Source organism: Cavia porcellus, unplaced genomic scaffold (assembly GCF_034190915.1).
Source record: "Cavia porcellus strain 051 isolate PalLab524CR breed Dunkin Hartley unplaced genomic scaffold, mCavPor4.1 scaffold_6, whole genome shotgun sequence".
Taxonomy (NCBI): Eukaryota; Metazoa; Chordata; class Mammalia; order Rodentia; family Caviidae; genus Cavia; species Cavia porcellus.
Window position 1 is genome coordinate 97,384,702 of NW_026947489.1, and position 27,393 is coordinate 97,412,094.

Sequence of the window (27,393 nt, forward strand, 5' to 3'; positions counted from 1 at the left end):
GCCTGGTCTTCCTACCATGCGGGTTCTGTAAAGTTCCCTTCCCTGTTTCAGTGGGTCACTCCCCTCAGTCCTGCCCCTAAGCACTGTACTAGCAGGAGGGTTTTGCAGAGTGCCTAGCAGGTTCATCTCACAGATGGGCCAGCCCTGGCCTTTGCCAAATGGGCCTCACACCTCAAGATCAGTGCTGTGTGAACTCTACACAAAGATATCTTGCTGTGTGTGAGAATGTGTTCACTTTCATGTGGTTCTGTGGAGTCATTACATCCACGCCTCTGACCACAGTAAGTTAGTTATGAGTCTTATCAAGACTCCCCCCAAAATAACTGCTTCCTTAAAGGAAGTTAATGGTAGGCTAATGTGTTATGTGATTTGTCCTGGTGCTCTTTCATATTTATAGCAGGGAAGTTATCTCTGGAAAACAATTTTAAGCTGCCTGACCTGGCTTGGCTAGAAGTCAGACATCTTAGAATTCAATCCTAGCTCTGCTAAAGTGACACCTCTCTTCATCCTCACTCTCTGCTTTTCTTTTTATTACAAAGATTTTTGATGTTCTCACAACCAAAAGCAAATTTCTGTTGAGCCAATAAAACATAAGAAGTAAACACCAGGTAGTCTAATTCCTCATTTTACTGAGTGACAAAGTGATGTACCAAGGTCACACTTCTGAGATCCAATTAGGAATGGATAATTACACTCCACTCTTGTTAAACTCCAAGCCATTGTGTACCTGGTGGTTTTTATGCAGCAGTAAATAATATGTGTTTAGTTTAATATCATTTTCTTCCTTTATTTAGATAATTCTTTTAGAAGAAAATAAAGTCCTCGCATTTGCTGTGGTTTTGAGACATTACAAGCTTTTATCCAAAATTGTTGTCTATTATAATTAAAGCTTTGAACAGCTTTAAACATAATTTGTGGGCTACAAAAAGAATTCAGAAAATTTCCAAAAAGATTAAAGTTTTCTAATTTTACAGGCGATTTAGCATAAAAAAAGTATTATTATTTATTTAGATATGAGAATTACAACATGATTTCAGACAGAAAAACCATAGGGACACATTTTAAGGATCTGAAAAAATAAAAATTTTATTTATCTATTTATTTATTTTGGTCTTTTTCTGATACAGGGTTTCCTTAGTTTAGGTTGGCCTTGAACTCACAGTGATCTTCCTGCCTCAGTCTCCTGAGTGCTGGGATTAGAGGCATGAGCCACCATACCTGTCTGAGAAAGTAATAATTTATTAACAGTTAAAGTTCTTTTGACATAGTATACTTTATCCTTTCTTTTTCCAGACAGGGTCTTGCTATGTAGTCCATGCTGTCCTTGAATTCACTATGTAGACTATGATGGCCTTGACCTCATGGCGATCCTCCTGCTTCAGCCTCCCAGGTGCTGGTACCTGGTACAGACCACCATACTCAGCCTGCATTTTAGTCCTATGTATGTAATATGAATGAATTTTAATCTTATCCATAATTAAATTTCATATAATCCATTTATTTTCATTCATTTCTCTCATTTTTCAGATGAGCAAATCAAAACTTTTAGAAATAAAATACTGTCAAAAGCTCTGGCGCTGGGGTCTAGACTTAAAGCAAATGCTTAGCTTGCATAAGGCCCCAGTTTCAATCCTCAACACACAAATGACAACAATAAAAATCTCTGCTGGGCCTGATGATGCACACTTGTAAACATGTAATCACTTGGGAGGCTGAAGCAAGCAGATTGCCTCAAGTTTGAGGCCAGCATGGGCAACTAAGTGATTGTTCAAGATCCTGTCACAAAATAGTTTTAAAAAGGGAAGCCAAATATGGTGGTGCACACCTGTTAATCCCAAGACTTGGGAAGTTGAGGCAGGAGGATTGCCATAAGTTAAAAGTCAGCCAGTGCTACATAATGAGTTCAAAGCCAGTATGAACAACATAGACCTCATCTCAAAAACAAAACAAAAGGCTATCCCTGGAGCCCAGCCTGTTTGGGCCTCACGCACCTAGCCATCGGTGTGCAGAGGAGGGGCTGGGCAGATCTGGGGCGCCTGCATCGGCTTCCCCGTGTGTCTGGAGGACTGTGGATGTCTTGGCGGGCGGTGGAGCATCGCGGGTTCTGGAGGCCCTGCAGCCTGTGGTGAGTGCTCAGCACAATCACACACTCGGCCCAGAGCCCAGACTGTTTGGGTCCCTCCAGGCTTCCAGGTGCAGTGAAGTGGAGAGGTGGGTTTGAGGCGTCTACATCTGCCTCAACATCCCGGCTGCCATTGGAGAGCTGTGGAGCTTCCAACGGGCAGGTGGGCGCACAGTGTCCCTGAGGCCCAGCTTGTCTGGAACTGCGGAGTTCTGAGCAGGCAGAGGAGGGCCATTGGTTCTGCAGGCCCAGTGGCTTGGGGTAGTGTGGTGCCAGAGTCTCAATAGCTGCAAACATAGAAGGGGATTTCCAACAGATCCTGAGGAAGCTTTCAAATAACACTTGAAACACAGAAATATAGGAAAATGACAAAACGAAAGACCAAATTACAACCTCAAACCTCCAGCCCATCTCAAGAAACCCTAGGAGCAATGTATATAGAAGAAAATATATGCCATTCACCTCAAATATCAGACACAATAGCTACTGAAATTAACAAGCAGCTCCAGGAAGCTTTAAAGAAATTCAAACTCGAAATAATCTCCCAGGTAAAAGAAGAAATGATAAAAGAAATGAAAGAGATTCTGAATATATCTAAAGAAAACACAGATAAAAAATTGGAGGAACTAAACAAAAAGAATTCCTAGACAAGCAATATAAGAAACAAACAGAATACATAATGCAGATGCACAGAGATATACAGGAAATAAAAAACTCCACTGAAAGTTATAAAAACTGCCTTAATGAAAGTGAAGATAGAATTTCAGACCTTGAAGACAGGATTGCAGCTAGTGAACAGGAAAGGAAAGATCTTTTAAAAATAACAAGGAATCAGGAAACAACAATTCAACAACTGCAAGATGATGCAAAGAAAAATAACATAAGAATGATAGGGATTAATGAAAAAGAAGGAGACAACATAAAGGATGTCAAGAGGATATTTAAAGAAGTAATAGCTGAAAAATTCCCAAGCATGAGATCAGAAACCGACATCAGGATCAGTGAAGCATATAGAACTCCAAATAGTCATAACCAAAATAAAACTACACCCAGACATATAATAATCACCATCCCAGAAATCCAACACAAGAATAGATTATTAAAAGCTGTCAGAGAGAAAAGACAGATCACTTATAAAGGAAAACCTATCAGAATCACAGCAGACTTCTCAGCACAAACAATAAAGTCAAGAAGAGCATGGAGTGAAGTATTCCAGATCCTAAAGCAAAATGATTTCCAACCTAGACTGATGTATCCTGCAAAACTATCATTCAAAATTGATGGTGAAATACAATACTTCCATGACAAAGAACAGCTGAAGAACTTCATAAACACCAAACCAACCCTGCAAAAAATATTGAAACACAGTTTAGATACACAAAGGAAAAAACCACTAAGCAAAGCAGATAATTAAGCAGAACAGAAAGATAAAGATGCAACAGCAGAGAGATAACATGTCAACAATAAACCAGCATTTAACAGTAATAACCATTAATGTAAATGGTCTCAATGCACCAATCAAAAGAAACAGACTAGCAGAATGGATCAAGAAACAAAATCCAACCATATGCTGTTTACAGGAAACCCATCTAACCCAGAAGGATACTCACAGACTGAAAGTCAAAGGATGGAAAACAATACTTCATGCAACAGGAATCCAAAAAAAGGCAGGAGTGGCCATTCTGTTTGCAGACAACGTGAACTTTAAACCAACAATGACCATAAAGGACAAAGAAGGTCACAACATACTCGTAAGGGGAAAACTCCAAGAGGAAGAGATAACTATCTTAAATATATATGCACCAAACTCCAGAGCACCCAGTTATATAAAACAACTATTAACAGAAATGAAAACTCAAATTATCAGTAACACAATTGTAACCGGAGACCTTAATATGCCATTGACACCAAGGGACAGATCAACCAGACAGAAAATGAGCAAAGAAATAACAGAACTGAATCACACCTGCGAACAAATGGATTTGATAGACATATACAGAATGTTCCACCCAACAACATCAGAATACACATTCTTCTCAGCAGTACATGGATCATTCTCTAAAATAGACCATATATTAGCTCACAGAACATATTTAAACAAGTGCAAAAGTGTTGAAATCATCCCTTGCATGTTATCGGATCATAGCGCTCTGAAATTAGAAATTAATGATAAAAGATACTGCAAAAATCCTGCAAACACATGGAAACTAAATAACACACTCTTGAGTAATCAGTGGGTCACAGAAGAAATTAAAGAAGAAATTAAACAATACCTAAAAGAAAATGAAAATGCAGATGCAACTTACCGGAATTTGTGGGATGCAATGAAAGCCGTCCTGAGAGGAAAATTTATTGCACTGAGTTCCCACATCAGGAAAACAGAACGAATACAAATAAATAACTTGATGCTACACCTCAAACAGCTAGAAAAAGAAGAGCAAGTCAAGCCCAAAGCCAAAAGAAGAGAGGAAATTATAAAAATCAGAGCAGAAATCAATGCAATAGAGACTAAGAAAACAATCCAAAGAATCAATGAATCAGAGAGTTGGTTCTTTGAAAGAATAAATAAAATTGATAAGCCCCTAGCCAACCTTATTTTAAAAAGGGAAGAAAAAGCTCAAATTCATGCAATAAGAAATGAAAAAGGTGAAATCACTACAGACCCAATAGAAATACAGAAGATCATCAACACCTATTTCGAAAACCTCTACTCTCAAAAGTTTGATAACACAGAAGAAATAGACAGATTCTTGGAAACATATGAAGTACCAACGCTAGATCAAGAGGATGTAAAACTGTTGAATAACGTAATCTCTGTTAATGAAATTGAAAATGTAATTAAGTCCTTACCTACAAAGAAGAGCCCAGGCCCAGATGGATTCACTGCAGAATTCTACAAGAAATACAAAGAAGACCTAATGCCAACACTCCTCAAACTATTCAATGAAATTGAAAGGGAAGCAATCCTTCCTAAGACATTCCTGGAAACAAATATTACTCTAGTACCAAAACCTGAGAAAGACCCAACTAAAAAAGAGAACTGTAGACCGATCTCCCTAATGAACACAGATGCAAAAATCCTCAATAAAATATTGGCAAATAGGATGCAGCAAGTCATCAAGAAGATTATACACCATGACCAAGTGGGATTCATCCCAGGAATGCAAGGATGGTTCAACATACATAAATCAATAAATGTAATCCATCATATCAATAAAGCCAAAAATAAGAATCACATGATCATTTCTATAGATGCAGAAAAAGCCTTTGATAAGGTCCAACATTTATTCATGATAAGAACTTTACAGAAAATTGGAATAGATGGTCTTTACCTCAATATAATAAAGGCCATTTATGACAAACCAACAGCCAGCATCATACTAAATGGCCAAAAATTGAAAGCCTTTACTTTAAAATCAGGCACAAGACAAGGCTGTCTTTTATCACCACTCCTATTTAATATAGTACTGGAAGTACTAGCCAGAGCAATTAGGCAAGAGAGAGAAATAAAAGGGGTAAAGATAGGAAAAGAAGAAGTTAAATTATCATTGTTTGCAGATGACATGATACTCTACATAGAAGACCCCCTAAACTCCATTGAAAGACTCTTAGATACAATAAATACAGTAATGTGGCTGGATACAAAATCAATACTCAGAAATCAATAGCATTCCTATACACGAACAACAAAATCACAGAGAGGGAAATAAGAGAAACTACACTCTTCACATTAGCAAGCAAAAAAATGAAATATTTAGGAATTACTCTTATGAAAGAAGTGAAAGACCTCTACAGTGAAAATTATAATACACTGAAAAAAGAAACTGAAGATGATCTCAGAAAATGCAAAGACATCCCTTGCTCATGGATGGGAAGAACAAACATTGTGAAAATGGCCATTCTCCCAAAACTGTTATACAGATTCAATGCAATCCCAATAAAAAATAACGTCAACATACCTTATAGATCTAGAGAAATCACTCCTAAATTTCATCTGGAACCAGAAGAGACCTAGAATAGCAAAGGCAATTCTAAGCAGCAAAGACAAAGTAGGAGGCATCACAATCCCTGACTTGAAGTTATACTACAAAGCAACAGTAGTAAAATCAACATGGTATTGGAATCAAAAGAGCCAAAGATCAATGGAATAGATTAGAAGATACAACCACAACTACAAACACACTCAACCGCCTTATCTTTGATAAAGGAGCCAAGCAGGTTCACTGGAAGAACGACAGTCTCTTTAATAAATGGTGCTGGAAAAACTGGCTCTCCATTTGCCGAAAACTAAAGCTAGACCATGTCTATCACCATGTACTAAATTAAAATCTAAATGGGTCAAAGATCTAAATATTAAAACAGAAACACTAAATCTATTGGAAGACAAATTGGGTAGAAACCTTGAAGACATAGGAGTAGGTAGAGAATTCATGAACAGGACTCAAACTGCACAGGAAATACTTCCCAGAATCAATAACTGGGACCACTTCTTATTAAAAAGTTTCTGCATGTCAAAAGAAATCTCCAGCATAGTGAAAAGAAAACCCACAAACTGGGAAAAGATTTTAGTGAACTCTCTCTCAGACAAGAGACTCTTGTCTAAAACATATAAAGAATTAAAAAAACTTAGACCCCCAAAATTCAAAGATCCAATCCAAAAATGGGCATCTGAGATGAATATGCAATTCTCAGATGAAGAAATGCAAATGGCAAATAAATGCATGAAAAAATGTTCATCATTGGTCATTAGAGAAATGCAAATTAAAACCACACTGAGATACCATCTCACTCCTGAAAGAATGGCCAGGATCAAGAAAACCAACAACAAATGCTGGAGAGGCTGTGGGGAAAAAGGAACTCTCCTACACTGTTGGTGGGAGTGTAGACTGGTGCAGCCTTTGTGGAGGTCAGTCTGGAGATTTCTCAAAAAGCTGGGATTGGAAGTCCCATTTATTCCAGCTATTCTACTTCTAGGCATATTCCCAGAAGAACTGAAAGCATCATACCACAGTGATTTATGCACACCTATGTTTATAGCAGCACAATTTGTAATCGCCAGATCTTGGAAACAACTCAAGTGTCCATCAACTGAGGAATGGATAAAAAAGTTGTGGTATTTCTATACAATGGAGTATTATTCAGCTATAAAGAAGGATCACATTGAGATATTTATCAATAAATGGGCGCAGCTTGAGACCATACTCATAAGTGAAATAAATCAATCTCGCATGTGTGAATACCGAATAGTTTCCCTAACGTAAGTAATGATTCAAATATATAAAAATATGTGGTAATCATGATTCCCCAGTATGTGGCCTTGAAGCCTTATAAAGTTTTCACCTATTAATTGGAAAGGCTTTATTCTGGGCTTCTTGATATGGAAATATTTGAAGCTATAGTATATGAAGTTTTATTCAAATATTTCAAGGAAAAAGACAGACACTATGGTAACTACTATTAAGTCGGGTTATTTGGGGGTGAAACACTAGGTTGCTGAAACAGTCATGCTTTGACCTGTATTGTTATATTGTTATGTCCTGTTTTATCTCAATCTCTCCCTTATTCTTTAAAAAAAATTATTTAGTTATTTCTTATATTTGTTTTAATTAAGGGGAAAAATTAAAAAAAATTAGCAGGATATATAATAGTAACTTTTTTTGATTTCCTATTAACTTGTTTTGAAGTCCTGTAATACTCCCACTATCTTGTTTTGACTGATTAGACTCTGTTCCATTCTGTCTGATAGTATCAAGTTTGAGGGTATAGGCAACTACTTTGAAGGCAATAAGATTCACTAAGATGCCCATTCTGGTTTGACTATTGTCTCCTTACAATGCTTAAATTTTATTGGTCTTGTTCTCTACTGTTTTGTTCAACTTTATAATATCTAATGAGATAGACAATTCTTTTTAAGGAAACAAGAGACATTGTTGATAACCATTATTGATAACCTTATACTCTGTTTTACATCATGTGCTATGTCTATCCTTGGTTTTGACTGACAGCTTTGTTTTGCCATATTTGACTTTATTCTCTCCCCCCCAACAAAGTAATAAGAACTAAGGAGTAATAAAACCCAAAATGTGTAAATTTTGTTGTAAAAAAGAGAGGGAAAAAAAGAGCTTTAAAGGATACAACAGCAAGTGTGTTTAGGGGTGTTAAATAGCTGACCATATTAATGTTTTTGGTTGGATCATTGAACACAACTCTTTGCAGTCTCACTGTTTGAATGTCCACTTTGTATGCTTTGATACTGTGATTTGAGCAACTATCTCTAAGATGATAATATGTAATCTATTAACTGGTGATTTCTTACTTTTTTTTTTTTGTAGTTCTGTATTACTTGTACCCTTACACCGCTTTGTTTTGTTTTGTGTTTTTCTCTTTTTCCTTTTAAATAAAATTTTAAAAAAAAACAAAAACAACAACAAAAAAGGAGAAAACAATCAAAAATAAGGACTGGTGGTAAACTTAGAGTGAAGACTCCTGGATTTAAAAAAGAAGAAGAAAGTTTCTCTAAGTTCCTAGAGAGAGAGAGTACTTGGGCAGAAATTATTAGGCTCTGACCTGAAAATTTATAATCCCCAAGACAGAAAGAGAGATAGAGAATGAATGAAAAAATGATAAATATTTCTGATGATTCCTCATCAAAATTGGGATGTTTGTGATCCAAGTGCTCTGGGAGGCTGAGGCAGGGGAATCACAAATTTGAGCCCAACCTGGGCTCAAAGAACTTACCACAAAATAAAAAAGGATGGGAATGTAGCTCGGTACAAAGGCCCTGGGTTTAAGTTTCATTATCACAAAAAGAAAAAAAAAGAAAAGTAAGTAAGTAGGAGTGTATTTGGTAGAGGTGAGAGCTATAAATGTGATCTAGAGAGCAGTAGCATTAGCATCACCTGAGAGCAGTTAGAAATTTAGATTCTAAACTGGGAAAGGCTGTGTGTGCCTATATCCCAGTACTCAGGAGGCTGAGGCAAGTTCAAAGCCAGCCTGGGCTACATAGTGAGTTCAAAGCCAACCTGAATGACATAGTGAGACCATGCTTCAAAAAAGAGAAGAAAAAGGAAAAGAAAAAATCCAGGCCCCATCCCACACCTAATGAGTCCAAATCTCCCTTTTAGTAAGACGGCCCAGGTGACCATCAGCATTAGTCTGCAATACTGTAGAATAAGTGTCATAAACAATAGGAATTTGTCATAGCTCCGGAGGCTGGACTGAAGCCAGCAGGTCCCATGTCTTCAGTGGCTTCTCTCCTTGATTCATAAATGGCATATTTTCACTGTAGCCTCAGGAGGCTGTTTTCCATGTCACTAATCTCTAATGCCTTTTTGTGTACCTAATCCCTCCTTCTTATAGAGATATCAGGTTGGACTAGAGGCTCCTAATAGCTTCATTTTGTCTTAATCATAGCTTTAAATGTCCTACCTCCAAACACAGTCGTCACATCTGGGATTTGAGGGTTAAGGCCACCGCATACAAGCTGGGAAGGAGTTATACAATATTAAGGCAAACCTGGCTTGATCTGTCCTTTCCTTTGAAAGGCCCTAGAGTGACCATCATCATCCATTAACACTTGCTGAAAGCCTTCATGGTGCCAGATGTTTTAATTTTAATTCCGTATGTACAATTTCTACCTCCACATTCTCAGGCAGATTCAGGCTGCCCAAAATGCACAGAAGCCGAATGCTGAATGCTAATGTCATTAGGAGGACACAACACTATCACAGCATTTATGTACTTGAAAGCCGAATGACGGCACTTCTCTATGTGGGCTTACATGGGGGCTACAGTCTTTTCGGGTCACTAGGTACACATGTAATGTTTACACCCCTCCTAAATGATCTCATATTTCACTGAGACCATATTGCAATCTATGATGTTACAGTATTACCAACTCCTTCTGAAAAGCAACCTACAAGCAGGATATGGTGGTATATGCCCATAACCCCAGCACTCAGGAGCCTGTGGTGAGTTCAGTGTTATGTAGAAGGTTAAGGGCAGACTAAACTATAGATGGGCCTGATGGTGCATGCCGGTAATCCCCGCATTATGGGAGGCTGAGGCAGGAGGACTGCTATGAGTTTAAAGCTACCCTGGGCTACATAATGCATTCAAGGCCAGCCTGAAGTACATATGAGATTTTTGTCTCAGAAATGAAACAAATTGAACTACAGAGACCTCGTCTCAGGAAAAAAAGCAATCTTACAGTGTTTCACTCATTTACTCAAAATTGAGGGGTATCTCCTAATAAATCCCAAATAATGTGTCATAAACATAGACTAGTCACATGATCTTATTTTTGTCTTTTAAAGAGAATATAACAAAACAGACAGAACAAAGCAGATCAGAAGAAACAATGCAAGCAACCCAGATTTCAAAACAAGACAACAAGAAATCAACAGTGGCTACCATAAGGTCTCTTGTTTTCTTCAAAATAGGTGTTCATATCTTCACACACAATGAATTTAAACAAAACAAAATTGTATAAAAGTGATCAAAACAGAAGAATGAAAGCATTACAGGCCTTCAAAATCAGAAAATAAGGGGCTGGAGATTTAGCTGGTGGGCACGAGGTCATGAGTTTGATCCCTGGTACAAAAAAAAAAAATTCAATTTAGCTCAGTGATCTAAGCGCCTGCCTGGTAAGTGCAAGGTTGTCAGTTCAATTGCCGACACACACACACACAAAAAAAAAAAAAAAAAAAAAAAAAAAAATCAGGAAATAGGAAAATCAACAATGACTATCATAGTGTCTCTTGTTCTCTTCAAAATAGTTGTCCATATCTTCATGCATATTGGAATCAAATAATAGAAAGCAGACTAAAACCAATCAAAACAAACAATAAAAGCATTATTGGACTTCAAAACAAGATGATAGAAAATCAGCAATGGGGGGCTGGGGATTTAGCTCAGCAGCATAAGCGCCTGCCTTGCAAGCAGGCAGTCGTGAGTTTGATCCCCGGTACCGATAAAAAAGAAAAAGACAAAAAAAAAAAAATCAGCAATGGCTACCATAATATCTCATTTTCTATTCATACCATCATACATAATAAAATCAATTCTTGTAAATTCTTTAGGAGAAGTTCTAGGCATATATAAGCCTATACATGTATATCTATCCTTTCTGTATTAGAGGAGGAAACAAAACAAAATACAAGAAAAATGAAACAAAAGAGACAAACAAATAACAATAACAAAGAGCCCAAAACAATAACAATGTAGGCTTTTGAAACAAGGTGGTAGGAACACAACTAAGGTTGTTATTTTGCATAGTTATCTTCAAAAAAGTTACTCAGATTACCAGATATAAACATGCAAAATTGATCTAGTCCTATGAATGTTGATTTGTTCCAAGAATTAACAAAATTAGTAGCACAGTCATTTTAGCTACAGTAAGTGTACATATATAAATTTATACCTTTTTTTTCTTTTTCCTTCTTTTCCCTGAGTTATTTTTTCCCCTTTAAGTATATTCTTACCCTTTCACACTATTTATTGAAGATTTTGTATCTCATTTACTCTTTCAGTTTCTTACACTCGGCAGACAATACAGTATTTACACAACACATGATCTTGTTTTATACTCCTGAAAATACTGTGCAATAGAGACTATTATCCCATTTTACAAATGAGGAGACTGAAGCTTAGAGACGTTCACATATCTGGTACATAGTGGGAAGTCAGAATCTGAGTAAGCTCTGAAGCTTGCAGCTTCTGGTTCAGTTATACACAGATCACTTCTGCAGTCTTTTCCTCAAACAAGCATGAGCCAGAACTGCTGTGCCAGCTGTTGCTTGTAGACACGAGTGACTGTTTTCCTGCTCCTGAGTGTGGCTCACATGTCATTCTTCACCTCAGTATTATGACTGTATTTTCATCATCATCAATTAACACTTGTTGGAAACTTTCATGGTACCAGGTGTTTTAATTCCCTAAGTGCAATTTTTTTTTCCTGTGTGCCATTTCTGCCTGCATATTCTTCCTTTAAATTTCCAGGAATACTGGTTTTCCTTTTGAAAATATGACAAACCATAAGTAGGTGCTGAAAGCTGGGGGACAAAAATAAACAAAATGAAACATTTTGTTCAGTTATGCACCATGGCAAAATCTAAACAATTGATGTCCTGCTTTCACACTTCAATGATCAAGATAAATCCTTTCAGCAAAAATAAAAATAAATCCAAAGGAACTTAATCTGTGGGTTGATTGTTTCTCAGTGTTCAATTCCAGTTTTTTATTCTTTTCTGACTTCTTTATACTTTTAAAATGCTAATACTTCTGGGAATTGAGAATTTTGCAGCCTAAGCTTCAAATCATGGATATTTATATCAGCCAGTAAGTGTAAAGAAAATCAGGTGTCAGCCATGTGTTTGAATTGTGGCTAACACACTTACTAGCTAACTCACTTTAAAAATGTTACCTAACTCGACTGAGTGTGTCACTTTTCCTATTAGTGGGCTAATAAAATCTTACAGAAATTTTAGAGATGCATACTGAATAAAATGATATGGCCAGGATTGGCTTCAAAATAGCCCAAGTATAGGGAAAGTGAATAAGTATATAGTTGAAACATGACGATACGTTAAGGGCTGGAGATATAGCTCAGTGGTAAAGTACTTGCCTCACCTGCGCAAGGTCATGAGTTTAATCTCCAGTACTGTGTTGTTAATTGTTGAAGCTGGGTGATAGATACACAAGGATTTGTTGTACTCTCTACTTTTGTATGTCTGAAATTTTTTAATTAAAAGAATAAAAAATACGTGTGAAAATGCCTTAACCTGGAATAATAGCTACCATTTACTACATATGTGCCAGATAGTATGCAGAATATTCTCTCATCACAAAAGGCCAGGCATGGTGGTGCATCCCTATAATCCAGCACTCTGAAGGCTGAGGCAGGAGGATTGCTGCTAGTTTGAGGCCAGCCTGGCCTACACAGTGAGTTCAAAATCAGCCTAAACTACTCAGTGAGACCCTATCTCAAAACAAACAAACAAAATAATAACAAAATCACAACAGCTGTTGTGGATGAATTTAGTAATCACACACTCTTTTTTGATTGGGGATCGAACTCACAACCACCTGCTTGCGAGGCAGGTGCTTATGCCACTGAGCTAAATTCCCAGCCCTAGTCACACACTCTTGATCCCTGCATTACACACTCCAGATCCAGCCACCTCCAAAAAGCCCTGCCTATGACTGCATGAGGTGTTGGAGAGACATCTAGACACCAGCCATAACAACTAGTACACACCAATGCCTGGATCCAAACTTAGTTGGTCTCCAGGACTCAGCCTACACTGCTTCTCAACCAATAGCCACTTGAGTAACTGCCAATATTAGCTACTGCTTTTTATATTCTGATGTACCAAGCACTGTCCTAAGTGCCACCTTTGTTACCTCTACTTTGTTCTTTTCTTACTTTAGTAAGTATCATTTGAAAGTATCTGTCCTAGAAATTGGAAAAATGAAATAATACCCCTGAAGCCTTGAAGGAGTACTGGTGTAAAGCTAGAGTGGGAAGAAAAATCAGTGAGGCACCAAGGGGAAAGAACAAACCATTTGCAACTAGACTTCAGCATTCTATGGACTTCCCTTGAAAAGCTGAAAAAAATCTCGGGACTTTCTTCTGCAGAAAAAGCACACACATATATGAACACTTATACATACACAACATTTTGCTTTGTTTTTGTTTTGTTATGTTTTGGTTTGGTTTGGTTTGGTTTTTGAGATAGGTTTTCATTATATAGTTCAGACCAGCCTTGAACTCACTATGTAGCTCAGGCTGGCCTCGAACTCACAAGGATCCTCCTGCCTCAGCCTCCTGAGTGCTGGGATTACAGATGTGAGCCACCACACCCGGCTCGATTTCAGGGTTTTTAAAGGGAAAATAGGAGAGGAAGTATAAAGATGGATTCGGCGCATACAATTGGAGGGATGGGTGGCATCATGGGTAACACAGTTAGGAATGTCCTTCTACATTTTAAGTTACCTTGTAAGGTCATCAGTACACAAGGGCAGCAAAAGGCCTTTACACAAAGGAAAGTGTTCTGTTATCTGGCCTGGACATTTCTGCTTGGTCTTGGCTGGCATTCTGGGCAAGCTTTATCTAAAATTTTTAATTCTCCCTTCAGTATTTCAAGAGGCTGTGAATCCCTGAAAAGCCATCAATGGAGCCTCCAGCTCCATAGGAGGACAGGGAGTATTCCAGGCAGAGGGAATAGGGCCATTAAAGTAGAAAAAGAGTGATCTGTTCAGTGGCCTGGTGCATGTAAGAAAATAGGCAAGTGAGATCAGGTGGCAAGTAGTCTATGGGGTGCATTGTTCTCCCTGTAGGAATTTATCTTACATGAAAATCAGAGTCATTATTTTCAGCACTATTGATATAAAATAGTCATTGAAAGGATTTTGCCCTAGATAGGACATTACAGCAGTGGGAGGTGGGACCAAGGGACATTTACCTTGAGGTCACTTTCCCCGCCCCTAGGCAACTTACCTGTGGTGTGAAAAGAGTTCCCATCAGCTACTCAGGCATCAGTGATGCCACCTTTAGGCATCACCCCAGACCAAAGCCGACATTTAAAAAATTATCAGTGTGAAGATATTACATCCAACGCATAGTTTGCATTAAGACTCCTTGCGTTCCACCAGATAGATACACAAAGATCTAGGCATGGATCAGTTAGCCCAAATGAGCCAACATTTTAACATCCACAACAGCAGGAAATGAAGAAACGATAGTGATGACTTTGATGGATTTGAGGCAGAGATGAAAAAAGATCATGATAATTTTTAAATGTTTGTAAAAAAAAGTCATCTGTTAAAAAAAAAAAATGCCACCCAGGTGAGAATAACAGATCTGTTTGGAGGAGTTTTTTGTTTTGTTTTGTTTTGTTTAACTTCTAGTTGAATGGGGGTCTAGTTCAGAGACCTGACACTTGTATTGATTGATTGACTTTGCAGGCCCCAGACCAGTAGTCTGAGCATCTATTTAGAGGATAATAATATGCAATATAGCAACTGGGGGGATTTCCTTCTGTCTTGTTTTGTTTCATTTTATTGTTTTGTTTTATTAGCTTCAAAATTAAAAAAAAAAAAAAAATCAGCTCTTCCAGCCAAACCCACAGTGACCCACTGCTGAGACCCCCCCCCCAGGCTTCCCCTCCCAACTCACACCTAGCTATAAACACATCAGACTAATCCAGTGTTGAATATCATGTCCCCATGATTCAGCCACTTCCCAAAAGCCCCCCCCCCCATAGGTGCATAAAGCTTTGGGGGGGACATCTGGGTATAAGCTATAACATCTCCTGTTGATCTTTTTTTTGTCAGTTTAATTTAGAGGCTTCTAAGTATAAAACCTAAGAAAGCAAAAGAAAAGTTTCATCCTCATCTCTTAGAAGCCCAAGCCCATAGGGAGGGAATGACCAGGGGGATGGATAGTAGAAAGCAGGAATCACTGTGCCATCTGAAGGTTGCCTACCACATTTTTTACATTTGCACAAGCTGTGCTTTTAAGTCTTTGTAATTGATACTTTAACACAGGAAAGATTTCTCATACAAAGTTACATAAAAGGAAGAGGCTATGAAAGGAGTATATAGCAGTATTTTAATTATATAAATAATATACATAAAAACAAATACTTGGGGGAGAGAACTGTCTAATAAAAGCACAATACTTGTGTGGGAACTGGACATAGTGGCACACGCCTGGAATCCTAGCCTCTGAGAGAGTAAGGCAAAAGGATTACAAGTTTGAAACCAGCCTGGGAAACTTAGCAATTAGCAAGACCCTGACTCAAAATAAAGCCCTTGGTACGAACCCAGTACCTAAAACAAAATAAATACAAACAAAAAAGTTGTGTAGAGGTGGTGGAGGTTAAGATCTGAAATGACTCATTCTTGTTTTTTCTTTTTCCTTCAAAAATGTCTCAAGTACAATATTTATTTAAGTGTTTGTTTTGTTTTCTCCAGCACAAAAGAAGAAAGGCAACAAGGCTTGAACTCATTGAGGTATGAAATAGGAAGCCTTGAATTAATCAAAAGGATGCCTCAGAATGAAAGTCAGAATTTCAACAATGGAAAAAGAATTTGCTTATTTCTAGAAAGCAGTCTGAGAGAAGTCACTTGAGATTCAATCTGAAAAAGGGAAGTGAAAAGAGAAAGCTCTACCGCAAGAATCTCTTCTTAGTAAGCTTGGCTGAGTCGGAATGATAGGCAAACCGGAATGATTGAGAGACCAGACTCTCCTGGGAGTTGTTGGGTTTTTGGAGCTGCTGAATTTATCAACCCTTGCACTCACTGCCCACCAAAGCTGCATAAGAAACCCAAGAAGGGAGATGGAATTATGCAGGCCCTGAAGGTTAAAAATAGCCAGTCCCTTGAAATCTCTTACTTGTTTTGCATACTACTGAGTTCAATATCTCTCTAGCACGCATAGTCACCAATGCTGCCTTAACAATCTGAAGCAAATTTAAAGTGAGGTTGACTGGATAGCTGAGCTCTCTCTCTTCCACTGAGTAAATGGGCTGCTGGCTAACTGACTCATTAGCAGTGCTTGGAGTGCTGGTCCATGGTTCACAACTGGCCGTCTGGTCATGGAGGTGGAGGGAGAGCTCTGATTTCTGTGGTGTTAGCAGAGCCAAATACTTCCATCTTTGCCAAATTTGCCATGTCATTGAGTACAGAACTGGGAGGCGACTGCAATTACTGTACACCAGAGGATTCCTGTTACAGGGCTTAGGAGTGCTGGAGTCTCCTTCTGGAGGTGGTTTTTTGTTTTGAACAGTGAATTGAGAAAGGCAAGCAAAGATGGTGACAAAGTTTATTTGAAAAAGTAAAAATGAGGAGCAGGGAGAAACTGTCTCTGCACAGCAAACTTGGGCTAAATAAGAGGAAGGAGAAAACAGTACACCCTAAGGGACTCGGGGTGGGTTACCATGGGGGAAGACACCATAGTATGCTCTTCATGGCGTCTGTGTCCCTGTATACCATTCACACCTCTCAGAAACCCATGAGCACTTCTGTATATGTGCTCCTGAGAGGAATGCTATGTAGATTCTAGGATCATGTCTTGCCTTTCTTCCCAGCCAGTCTAAGACATGCCCTATCTCCTATTATTATAAGCAGCTGAGCTAGTTAGAAATATTATACGCAGTCAGACAGGACTAGGCCCTCAAAGAAAAGTGCACCAAGGACCAGATGTCTGGTGACTTTGGAAAAAACACACACCTCTTGCTGTGGGCCAGAGCTCAAAACAGAAGGCAAAACAAATGCAACCACACCCTTAAGTATAATCCTTAGGATTACCTTGAGATGCCAGGACTCACCATCTCACCATTTCTCTATAGGAAAAGTCACTGATCCATAAAGAATGCTCACTTGCTACGTGATTTACTTCCTCATTTGTCCCTGATTTGGTCAATTTTACCTGAACAATTAAACTTACTGGTTGACCGTAGCTCTGTCTCACCTCATCCCTGTCTACCTCGCGAGTTCCCATGTTAGACGCACCTCTCTCCATGGTTTTTCGCTATAAATATCCTTAGAAAATACAGAATCTTTGGCAACCCACTTGGGACCCCTTCTGTCTCTCTCTCAGACAGAAGCTTTCTTTCTCTCAATAAATATTTCTGCTCCTAACCTCTGTTATTCCTAAAATTCATTCTTTGATTTTAGAGAACACAAACTCATACATGTAGAAGGTTAGGAATTTCATTCCTCTATATCATTCTCTTATTTCCATCCTATAAATGCACTAGATATAAATAACTTCAAAAACACAGATGATAGAAAATTGTAGGCAAATACAGAACTAATAAGGGTTTCGTTTTTGTGATACTAGGAAATGAGCCCAAAGTCTTCATGCTGAGTTACATCCCAAACCTTTTTATTATTTTGAGATAGGGTTTTGCTAAATTGTCCAAGTTGGACTGGAATTTGTGATCCTCATGTCTTAGCCTTGCAGAGTGCTGACATTATAGGCATTTGTCACTATGCCTGACCTTTCCTTTGTTCTTACTATATTTCACTTTAAATTTATATCATTCATTTTTAATACTTTCTGTGTTTAACATCTAGCTAACAAAATTCTTGCAAGGAAAGAAGTCAGCTCTTGTAAGTGAAAGAGTTTTGGCCCAGACAGGACACTGTAGCTGGTGAAGCCTTTAGAGGCGGAACCAAGGAGCTCCTATCTCCCCCTCCCCTAGGAATTTACCTGTGACTCCATCTTCCCCACCCATAGGCACCAAACAAAGACCAATGGGCTACCCCTGCATCCCTAACGCCCCTTTAGGTTCTACCCCAAATCAAGGCTACTTATATACTCCCCATGCCACGTGTCCGCCAGAGAGAAAGCCAGACTCCAGCAGTCAGGGGGTGTTTTGGTTTTCTCTCTCCGTGTTCTCAGAATAAAGGCCTCTTTTGTTTTATACTTCTCATATTTTGGATATAATCTTATCAATAAGCAGGCATAAACAATCTTTTATGCTAAAAGCTGAAAGTTCAGTTTATTCTGTTAGCCAAGTGATAATAATGGATAAATGGCTTCTGACAGTGTGCCCACTGAAAGGTTCCTGCCCCTAGTGTAAATTCCTGTACAGTTATGGCATTGGTCTAATATAGCAGAAGGCCAAAGTGGGAATGCTTACCGCTTCTTGCTTCTTCTTCAACCCTAAATGCAACTCCCCTTCCTGTTTGCATGCACAGAGAATTCCAGTCAGTTCCTCACATGTCATCAATATCCACCTCATGCAGCACTTCAATCAGAGGTCATATAACTCTCTGCCTCTCTGTATCTAGTCTAAGGAGACAGCCCAGCTGCCATGGGTTGTGTGCTCCTTCCACATCCTCAACTCAATAAACCTGTTCATGTTGTACTTTTGCTTCTCCGTTGCACCAGAATAGTCTAACATCCATTACTGTAACAAATACCTGAAGTAAATCACTTTTTCAATGAAGGAAGTTTTGTTTGGTCTCACCTATTTGGAGGTTTCAGTCCATGACTGGTTGGCTCTGTTGATTTTGGGCCCAGCCTACAGCAAGGCAGGAACATGTCTTTGTACATGTCTTTGTACATGTGACAGAGGAAGCTGCTTATCTCCTGGCTGGGAACGGGGGAGACTAAGAGAGTGGGTCCCATAGTCCCCTTCAAGGGCACACCCCTGTGAGCCTCCCAATAGGCCCACCTCCTGAAGACTCCACCACCTTGAAAGAGCACCATGAACAAGGGACTTTTAGGGGACATTTCAGATCCAAACTCTAGCGGGCACTAATACAGACCTAATTTGTTGCAGTTTCATTCATAATTAGCTTATTTCATTCATAATTAGCTTCCCAGATAGCATACAGGCCAAAAGATGTGGTAAACCAACACTCTAGTTTGGAGGGATTTATGAGAGGGGATGACTCTAGACGAGAGACTGTTACCCAAAATACACAAAGAACTCTTAAAACTCAACAATAGGAAAACATACATTCCAAAAAACCTAACAGACACCTCACCAAAGAAGAAATAAGATGACTAGTAAGGTGGTGGCTCAAACCTGTACTCTCAGCACTCTAGGAGACTCAGGCAAGAAGATCACAAGTTAAACACAGCTGGGTAATTGGCAAGATTATCTCAAAATTAAAAATTAAATTAAGTGGACTGAGGATATAGATCAGTGCAAAGGACCTAGATTCAATCCCCAGTACTACCAAAAGGAAGGGGAGGAGAACTGCAAACACCACATGAAAAACTAGTTAACACCTTATCAGGAACTGCAAAGTAAAACCACAATGAGATATGCCTGGAGTGGTGGTACATGATTGTAATCCCAGCACTCAGGAAGCTGGGGCAGGATTGTTGCAAATTCGAGATCAGCCTGAGCTACAAAGTGAGCTCAAGGCCAGCCTAAACTACATAGTGAGACCTTGTCGCAAAAAGTAATAAAATAACAAAATAAAGTGAGATATCACTATACATTGTTAGAATGGCACAACTCCAAACAATAATAACACCAGATGGCAGTGAGGATGTGAAACTCATTCATTGCTGGTGAAAATGCAAATTAGCACATCCATTTTGGAAGATAGTTTGGCAGTTTCTTATAATAAATATAGCCTTACTATATACTACTAGGTGATCGAGAAATCATACTCCTTAATATTTCTCCAAAGAAGCTAAAAATCAGTGTTCACACAAATAGCTATATCTATTATTCGTAGAACCTTTATTTATAATTGCCAAAATTTGGAAACAAAGATGATGAAAATGAATGGCAAATATACTGTGGTGCATTCAGACAATGGAATATTATTTATTGCTAAACATAAATGAGTGATAGCTGGGCGTAGTGATGCATACCTGTGATCCCAGCATTCTGGAGGCTAAGGCAGGAGGATCACTATGAGTTTGAGGTCAGCAGCCTGGACTACATAAGCAAGTACAAGGCCAGCCTGTAGTACGTAGCAAGATCTTGTCTCAACAAAATAAAAATTTTGTTCCCAGCAACACAAAAACAAGATTAAATGGTATAGCATTTGCACATATACATGTAAGTTGCATACAAGGTATAGGTTGCAAGGGGGCCAGGGATTTAGCTCAGTGGTGTAAGCATCTGCCTGTCAAGTGTGAGGTCATGAGTTCGATCCCTGGTACTGCAAATAAATAAGTAAATAAATAAAAATAAAAGGAATAGGTTGCAATATAGCCAGTGCACATCTTCCCGTATACTTTAAGTCACCTCTACTACAAATTGCTTGCCCAATACATGTAAATACTGGGTAAATAATTGTTATACTGTTTTGTTTAGGGAATAACAAGAAATAAAAGTCTGTCCATGTTCAGATGCGATTTTCCCCTAATATTTTCAATCTGCAGTTAGTAGAATTTGTGAATGCAAGAAGCCATAGGTATGGAGGGCCAACTGTACATGACATTTGGAAAAGGCAGAAGTATAAAGACAGGAAAACTATCAGTGGTTGCCAAGAGTTACAGGGAGGGATGAACAGATGGAATACAGAGTGAAAATGCTATGCATGGTAATGGTAGGTTCGTGTCGTGATACATTCATTCAAACCCGTAGAGTATACAACACCAAGAGCGAACTCCAATGTTAACCATGGGGCTTAGGGGATAATGATGAGTCTGTTCAGGCTTGTCAGTTGTGACAAATGCGCCCTGCTGGTGCAGAACATTGCTAGTGGGGGAGGCTCTGTATGCATGGGGACAAGAGGTAGCTGAGAACTCTCTGTACTTTTTGTTCGGTTTTGCTGCAAACCTAAAAGTGCTGTAAAAACAATAGTCTCTCTGGGGAAAAGAAAAGACTCATCCTGACACAGACTACTAGACAGGCAAATTCAAATCACTGAATTATTTTCTACCATCTGATTTACAAAAATCAGAAAGTTCAATAACTTACTGATAATGAGAATATGGGAAAATAAATACTTGCTTATTCCACCAATAAGATTATAAATTTCTATAAGTTCACTGGAGGACAATTTGGCACTATTTCTCAAAATTATAAATACATACATTTTGACAAAACAGTTTCATTTGGAGGAACTTATTCTGGGGATATGATACATCATGTGTGAAATTATGCACATATAAAATCATACATTGCAATTATTCATGTGGTAACAAATAGCCAAAAACATAAATATGTAATCTTAAATAAGTTATAGCTCAAACAAAACTGCTCTAAGACTGAGGAAACTACATACTGACATATAAAGATCTCTTAGATGTATTAAAAGAAAAGCAAATGCAAAGTTATTTAAGTTTAAAAAGGAAAAACAAGAAGAAAAATATAGTCACATGTATGTTACCTGTGCAAATAATATTTCTGGAAAGATACACAGGAAACTAGTGATAGCAATTTCCTAATAGAAAGTGTGGGAAGTAAACAGATGAGGGACAAAAATAGGAAAAATACTTTTTCTGTATGCTTAAAAAATGTTTTTAAACCATGTGAATTTATTACACATTCAATAAAACAAGTATATACCTATTATATAACAAAACAAAATATAGCCCATGTCTAAGTCATAAATGTGTATGCCCCTCCTAATGAAATAGAAAACATTCAAAATATCAGTTTGCTTTTCTTTGAATTATAGAGCTGTAATTTTAAATTATGCTAATAGCGGTACATATGCACATATGCACAAATGCATATATGTAAATATTGAGAAGTTTCCCCCAGAAGCTGTCCTAAACACAATCAGCTGCTCAGCCTTGGCACTGCTAGCATACTATCTATCTATTTATCTATCTTATTGAGTGCTAGGGATGGAACCCAGGGTCTCATGTTTCACACTATGAAAACACGCTATCACCCAGCTACACTCCCAGTTTCATGGCTAAATCTTAATGTTGACCTGATGAATGTGAACTATTTCTTAAAATGTGACTATACAGAGGCCGCTCTATGACCATGGCAAATCATGGCATATCAAAACCACTCTGTAATCATGTCTGAATGCAGATAAAACATGAACACTGTCCAGACTGCAAAACACCAAACATCCTCCTCTCTTTTCTAATGAGTGACTGATGCCGCTTTACCAACTCCAGCTGTAATTTCACTTTAATCTGCCTTTCCTTTGGGTAAGATTTACTGAGCCACCCAATCCCCAAATTGTCCCTACTTGCTGACAGCACCCACTCTGAGGTGAACCACTTCTTCCTTGTACCCTTCCTCAAAATCACTCACCCATACCTCAAGTTCCTGAATGAGTCTTTCAATAAGACAGTGTTGTTTTTACTGAGATGCTCCATGATTCCTTACGGTAGGGTTTCTTTGCTGTTGGTTTGAGTAATAAGCCAAATTTGTTGGATTGCATGGGTGTTCCTGGAGTCTTCAGCTCAAGAACATTGCCAATGCATACAGCATAAAGGTTAGATCATTTCCAACTTAATCTGATATTTAAACATTAGTTTCTGCTATAGGAAATGTGAACTCAAATCTGTCCTGGCTCAGTCAGCCTAAGACCACCAACGCAAGCTGAGAAGTGACAAAGTTAGGTCAGCTGACATCGTGTTATCTAGGAGAATCTACACTAGAAAAGCCATGACATCTCACCAAACAGAGAATTTTGGGGAAAGGGTAGAATTTAAGTGTCACTGAAGGAACCATTCATTATTTTGGTAGGTTCAAAAACCATTGGGATAGATCCTCAGGTTCATAAGCGTGATGATTGGGTGTTCCATGCATGACATGTGCCTCCTTTGAACCTTGTTACAACCTCGGCACATTACCCATCTGATGTGAGAAAAAAAAAAAACCATTGGGATAAGTCCAAATATAGATTGAGGTTGGTAGTAGACCAAGGGTACTTTTCTGTGGATACTGCAAAGTTAAGATAGATCAGAAATGTTACCTGGAGAAATATCTGCAACTCTGCACTTGGCTGGAAACCAAAATAGCTTTTCTCTATCAGAGTGACAACCCCCAGTCAAAAGTGCAAGTTCCCCTTTTATTGGTACAATTTCAAAGAATGGGTCTTCTAATAGCTATAATTTTAGAAAATAAAGTTTCTCAGTAAGAAGGCAATAATTGTTCAAAGAAGAAACATTATGACAGTTTGTAGCTACCGCCTGTCCTTGAGGAAAAACATCAGTTCTTGCCCACAGCAGCTTCCTTCCTCTCTCTCCTCCTAGCTCAGTGAAAGGAGAAACCTGCTTTTACTTTCTCAAATCTCATCTCTGCCTCTCACTATTTTCAGACAAGTAGCTTGACCCCCTTCCACCTCAATTATTTCAACTGTAAACTAGGGGTGATAATAATAATAATACATAGAATAATTATAAAAATTAAATAAGATAGAGACACTATGGTATCCATTGCTGATTCTGTATCATCATGCTGTGAAATCCAGTAATGATTCTATTCTTTGTTCAGAGTGGTTCTAGTCTGTTTTGTATTGTTTAATTTCAATATACATGAAGGTATGGACAGCTGTTTTAAAGAGAACAAGAGATATTATGGCAGCCATTGTTGATTTTCCTATTATCTGGTTTTGAAGGCCTGTAAATGCATTCATTCTTCTGTTCTGAACAGTTTTAAACTATTTTGTTTTGTTTGAATTCATTGTGTGTGAAGATATGGGCAAGTATTTCGAAGAAATAAGAAGACATTATGGTAGCCACTGTAGATCTCCTGTTGTTTTGCTTTGAAATCTGTGTCACTTACATTGTCTTCTTCTGATCTACTTTGTTGTTTGTTATATTTAGCTTTACCCTCTTTCAGATAAAAAAAATAAGATACTATTTGGTAAATAGTCTACCATGTCACATGCAGATAGTGATAATCATCAAATGGGTCACCAACGTAGAGATTTCTGAGATCAAATGGGTCCTTTGTGTATCCTTGCCTAGCTACACAACAGAACCTATCCTGTGAGAATCTGTTTTCATCCTGTTCTATAAGACTCAATTTATTAAATGCTGTGCAGCTTTATGCTCCATGTTGGAAGAACAGAGATGAGCAGTACCTTCAGGAAGCTTAAGTTGTTTTCATATGTTTTGTTTTGTTTTTTGGATTTTTTTAAAAGAAGCTTATTGTTAAAGAGATGCACTGTGTACTCTGGGAGGGGTAGCCAGGAGGGAAAGATTTTTTACACAGGGAAGACTTAAGTCTTTTGTTAGAGAAAGCAGTGCATCCTGAAAGATGAAGGATTTAAATCTAAGGAAATAATGAAACCAGGATTCTAAGCAAGATTCTTAGCAGTGTCTGACAATGATTATGAGTCCCAAGATGAACTGTTACAACAACAAAATAATAATAATAGAGAAAGGAAGCAGGGAGGAGGGGAAGAGAAAGAAGGGAAGAGAAGGGAGGGGAGTGCAAGTGTGAGGGAATTTTCTTTGAGATCTACAACAGAATGCTTCAGAGCTGCAAGGTCTGATATATATATATATAGTTTACATACATACCTGTAGTATTTCTGACCTACTTTGCCCTGGGTATCTCATAAAGCTTTTAACTTGGGAAAAACAGTACATTTAAAAGCCTTTCTTTCTACCATGAAACGTACATGATTAAATCTGGACAACTAGAATTTAAACACTCATTTCCAGCCACAGCTGACTATTTGTATTCAAATTATTTAGATGCATTTAGACAGTTTCGAAATATGAAGAAAATATATATTTCAGTTTAAAAAAAGATCATATCCTTGGCTTCTTAAAAGTTATGTTTGTACTGGTTAGTGATGACAAGTTTTTTTTTAAACTTGTATAATTCTATAGCAGAGACAAAATCTTTTATATCATAAAACACCAAATTTCTGTACAGTGTGTATTTTCTATCCCTTGATTATACTCTTTTCCAGTACAATGTGACACTTTGTGTTGAAAAAAATCTATCTTAAAAAATTCCAAATAATGTAAAAACTTATGCCCAAAATTATTTATTAAAATAGCACTTGTAATGGTGGAAAGATAGATACTAACACTAGAAATTACAACACTATAACATTAATTATGTATTTCAAATGGATGGGCTATTATGCAACCATTTAAAAATGTTTTTTAAAACTTAGAAACTCCTAATTTATCTAACACTATTAAAAATGCAAGACATGGACAATGTTTTTTTGTTTTTTTGTTTGTTTGTTTGAGATGGGGTCTCACTATGCAGTTCTAGCCTGAGGCCAGAGGACTGCTGTGAGTTCAAGGCCAGTTTTGGCTTGAAGCTATCCTGAATTACCAATTATTAAGATCCTGTCTAAAGAAAAAAAGAAATGTTAGCATAAGTATAAATCCTTATGGATCCATAAGTTGGGATCCTTGTGTACTGTTGGCAGGAATGTAAAATGATGTAGCCAGTATTTTATTTTATTTTTTATTCTAAAGAGAATAAAACAAAACACAAAAAAATAAAGCTAATCAGAACAGAACAATGAAAGTGATATAGAACTTCAAAACAAGATAACAAGAAATCAACAATGGCTACCATAATGTCTCTTTATTTTCTTCAAAAGAGCTGTCCATACCATCAGACACAATAAAATGAAACAAAGCAAAGCACAATAAAATCAATCAAAACAAAAGAATGGAAGTGTTACAGGACTTCAAGATAATAGGAAATCAGTAATGGCTACCATGATACATCTCGTTGTCTCCAAAACAGCTGGGCATACCATCAAACACAGTAAAATCAAACAGAACAAGACAGAATAAAACCAAACCTAACAAAACTATGAAAACAATACAGGAAGTCAAAACAAAGATAGTAGGAAATTAACAACGGTTACCACCTTCTCTTTTTAGATATTTTCTCCCTGTTGTTGTCAGGGGTTGTGAGGAGAACAACTAGAATCAGGACACAGAATTTATAATATTATTTATGATGGTCACCCAGAGTTAACACAAGAAAATGCAGGAAATCTGTCCACAACACTGAAGACATAGAATATTCAGCCAAGGGCCTGAATCCCACAGCAATGTCCTGTATGTGTCCAATGTCAAATGTCTTGTCAAGACCCAGAGCTCATGACAATGCCTCCCACAAGTCCAACTAGAGGTCAGGAGCCCACAAGAAGGACTAATACCAGTCTCTTTTAAGGATGTGGGCTGGGAAGGCTCAAAGGTTGGCAGTGGAAGCTAGAAGGCCTATGCCAGAGGGGTGAAGGAGCTGTGCTGGTAGGTTGAGGGTTCTATACTGGAGCCACGAAGTCACGCTCAAAACTAAGACCAGGGCTGCCCTGAAAAGCACCACAGCCATCCTCAGCGACATGGAGGCCCCAAGCTCCTCTGATGATAAGCACAGTCAAGTACATGCCAGGAAGCCAGCATGATGAGTTTGTTCTGGAGATTAAACAGCACACATCTTCCCCTCTGGAGCCAGGAAGCAATCTCCTTATAAGGACCAGAGCTCCCTCAAAGTGAACCACAGCCACTCTCACCAACAAGGTTCTGAGCTCCTCTGATGACAATGCTCGAACTCATACTGGGGAAGTTAGTCATGATGAGCTCCTCCAGGAGAACCAAAGGCTCAAACAGCAACATGTAGGAGAACCCACAGCACCTCACTTCTCCTTCTCCACATCTCTAATTGTGCTGACAGCTTTCCTCCAGTGAAACATCTATGCTCAGCATCATGCTGATTTAATCTAGCTGGCGTTAAGTTGACTACCAGTTTTTAATTCATAACTCTCCCCTATTATTTTCATAATATCTATTGTATATTTTGGATCTCACTAACTCCTTCAATTTTTTACACTAAGAAATAACACGATGTTCACCCATATGAGTCTGAAACATTTCACCCATAAGC

General features: G+C 38.1%; 1 long non-coding RNA gene and 1 pseudogene across 1 annotated transcript in view; both read left to right on the forward strand.

Moving 5' to 3' along the window:
- The window catches only part of LOC134476577 (uncharacterized), a 63,587-nt gene that overhangs the window by 19,769 nt on the left and 16,425 nt on the right, over positions 1 to 27,393 (forward strand). The gene's annotated exons all lie outside the window — the stretch shown is intronic.
- Positions 23,287 to 23,382, forward strand: LOC111755622 (small nucleolar RNA U13; annotated as a pseudogene).